The following is a 3505-nucleotide window of genomic DNA, read 5'->3' on the forward strand; positions in this document are numbered from 1 at the left end:
GTGGAAGCATAGAGTAGTATCATTAAAATGTGAAAAATTGTTCAATGTAAATTTCATGATCTATTATGTAAACCTTGACTATGTGATTCATATTTAACTTCCTAAATAGATTACCTTCCATTTGAAATAGCTATTTCTCACATGCCTATTAGAGGGCTGAGTGACTAGCAGACACACAGTAAATATCCTTGTGTACTCAATGATTTATATATTTGAACCCAGTGACTGCTAGGAATAGTGGGTAGTATTTTAAAAAAAAAACTTATTCTATTGGAGCTATCTTTCTTATTACATATCTTATTGTCCTGGTGTGGCACTGTAGGTAAATGTGCTGGACTTCAAAGTCAGTTTTAACCTCAAGGCCGGCGGTTCATGCTCACAAGCCATTCCTCAGAAATTCTATACATGGTCACTATGGGTCAGAAGTGACTCAACAGCACTTAACAACAATAATCTTAGTGCTCAAGAAGAGTTATAATTTCTTCAATGTTATCTCCTTTTGGGGAATTCTCTTCATATGAAAGTTAGATTATGTTTATAAAGAGTAATATCTAAGCTGTATTGCACAACTTCCAAAGGTCATTCTACAAAAGGGATAGCTTCAAGTCTGCAACAATGACTGAATTTCTTTTTTCAGGGAATTAGAAGATGTACTGCATTTTATAACTTATATTTTAACATCAAGATTACCTAAATTGTGTAGCTGCTTTATAATTGCGTAAGACCATTGCTATATATTGAATTTCTAATATTGATGCTTCCCTTTCTTAATGTTGCAGTCATGTTTTCCTTTAATTAATTGGAAAAATAGTGTTTGTTATAGGAAAATGCCTAAGGCAAAATCTGATGCCAGGTACAAATCACAGCACTTGATGCTGATCGGAAGTGTGAACAACGTCTCTTTAAAGGAAAATGAAACAGAGGAAACTGCAGTGTTCTTGGTTGTTCTTTTCCTTATTAGAGTCAGCACTTTTATTTAAAAGCAAATGATAGTATCTCTTACTTAAGTTTAAAAGTTAACCTTTGCCAAATGACTATAGAAATAATTAGCAATTATTATGTGAGTCAATTTAGTTAATTAAGCTTATGCTGCATCTCTGTGATGTCCTTTGATTCCTTCAGAGACTTTGGAAACTCAGAAGAACAAAAGGGATTTTCATGGAAGGAAATAATAGCATAGAGTCAAAGTAAAATGTTGAGCCAAGGTAATATGTTGAATGGCTTTTGAAGAGTACACTCTATAGATTTCACTGTGATGTGTTACTTTATGTGTAGTATAAACTTCACTATGTTGAATTGAATCTGGCAGATTATTTTTGATATTATCATTATTTGCTTTTTTCTTTCTTTACGTTTCTCACTTTTTTAATTAGCCACTTGTATCCTATTTCTCATCTAGTTTTTTCACTTCAAATTCTTTAATTATATATTATTTTTGAGGTTTCATCTTCTTTGAACATCATAAACCATTTATGATTTCTCTGGGCCTTGTTTTTAGTATACAATATTATTTTGTGATGATATAAAAGTAACTTATAATGTTGCTGTTGTTGTAAGGTGTCATCAACTCAGCACTGACTTACAGTGACCCTGTGTATGACAGAATGAAACTCTGTGCAGTCCTGGACAATCTCACAATTGTTGCTATGGCTGAGACTACCGCTTCTGCCACTGTGCCAATCCATCTCTCTAGGGATCTTCCTCTTTTTCTCCGACTCTCCACATTACCAAACGTGATATCCTTCAACTGTGACTGATGCCTGCTGACAACATGTCTGAAGTATGAGAGATACAATCTGGTCATCCTGACTTCAAGGAGCATTCTGGCTGTACTGCTTCCAACACAGATCTATTTGTTCTTTTGGCAATCCATGGTCCATTCAATATTCTTTTCCAACACCATAACTCACATGCATCAATTCTTCTACGGTCTTCCTTATTTACTGTTCAACTTTCCCTTGCATATGAGGCTACTGAAAATACCAGGACTTGGGTTAAGTGCACCTTGGTTCTTAAAATGGCAACTTTGCTCATCAACTCTTTAGAGGTCTTGTGTAGCATATTTGTCCAATGCAATATGTTGTTTGATTTCTTGACTGTGGCTTCCATGAGTGTTGATGATTGATCCAAAGCAAAACGAAGACTTTGATGACTTCAATCTTTTCTCCATTTATATGGAGACCAGTTGTCTACTGATTCAGGTGTGAAGATATTTTTTTTCTTTTCATTGAGATACAATTCATACCAAAGGCTGTGGGTTTGATCTTCATCAGCAAGTATTTTAAGTCCTTTTTACTTTCAGAAAGCAAAGTTGTATCATCTGCATATCGCAGGGTGTTGTTGTTTTTTTTTATAATTGAAAAACATATTTTATTTTTACCAACAAATTAGGTTCCCATCTAACAACTTTTGTACAAATTGTTCCGTGACATTGCTTACATTTTCACAATGTGTTAATATTCTCATTATTTCCATTCTGTTTGTTCTATTTCTATTAATGTACCTTCCCTGCTTTTTCTTATCTTCTCATACCTATTTTATGATAAATGTTACTTCTAATATATATTTTGGGATAATTGCTACCTATCTTAGGTAAATGCTGACCATTTGGTCTCATGTAGTTGATTGTTTCAGGAAACACAGTACTGGCTTCCATCTCAAGTTCAAAAGATATTTTAGGATTATAGTCTTGGAGTTTCCTCCAGGCTCTAGAGGCCCCATCAGTCTGGCCTTTCAGAAATTTGAAATTTGTTCTATATTTTATCCCCTTCCTTTTGAAAACCTTCTATGTTGTCCCTGCTCAAAATGGTTGGCTAGTGGTAACCAGGCACCACCTAGTTCTTTCACTCTCAGATTCTATGAGACAAATAGTCATGTGGACTGTTAGTCCTATGAACTAGTTTCCCCTTTGTCTCTGGCTTTCTTCATTTTCTTTTGTTCTGAATGTGAAACTAATTATTATATCTTAGATTGTCACACATAAGCTTTAAAGACCCTACCCACCAAACTAAGATTTAGAACATTATCTTATGAACTATGATATGCCAATTGAATGAGTTATCCCACAAGATGAGGCTTTCTGTTCCCGTAAAGATTTACAGCCTCGGAAACCCTGTACAGGTCGCTATGAGTCAAAACCGATTCCACGACACATAACAACAACAATTGCCAACCCACTGAGAATCTTGATCCAGCCAATTTGATAGAAAACCATACGTATCACATTTTCTCATTACCAAAACTAAAAAGTGTCTATAGTCCTGGTGTGGCACTATGGGTTAATGTGCTCAACTGCAATGTCAGTTTGAATCACAAGGTCGGTGGTTCAAGCTCATCCCTGTTCCTTGGAAACCCTATACAGACTTTCTGTGGGTCAGAACTGGCTCAACAACGCTCAACCACAGCAACAGTTATCTAGAACGAGTCCTGGTGTGGCGCTGTGGGTTCATTCCATGGACTGCAAGGTCAGCAATTCAAGCTCACTAGCCCCTCCTTGGAAACCCTA

Source organism: Chrysochloris asiatica, unplaced genomic scaffold, assembly GCF_000296735.1.
Source record: "Chrysochloris asiatica unplaced genomic scaffold, ChrAsi1.0 scaffold00070, whole genome shotgun sequence".
Taxonomy (NCBI): domain Eukaryota; kingdom Metazoa; phylum Chordata; class Mammalia; order Afrosoricida; family Chrysochloridae; genus Chrysochloris; species Chrysochloris asiatica.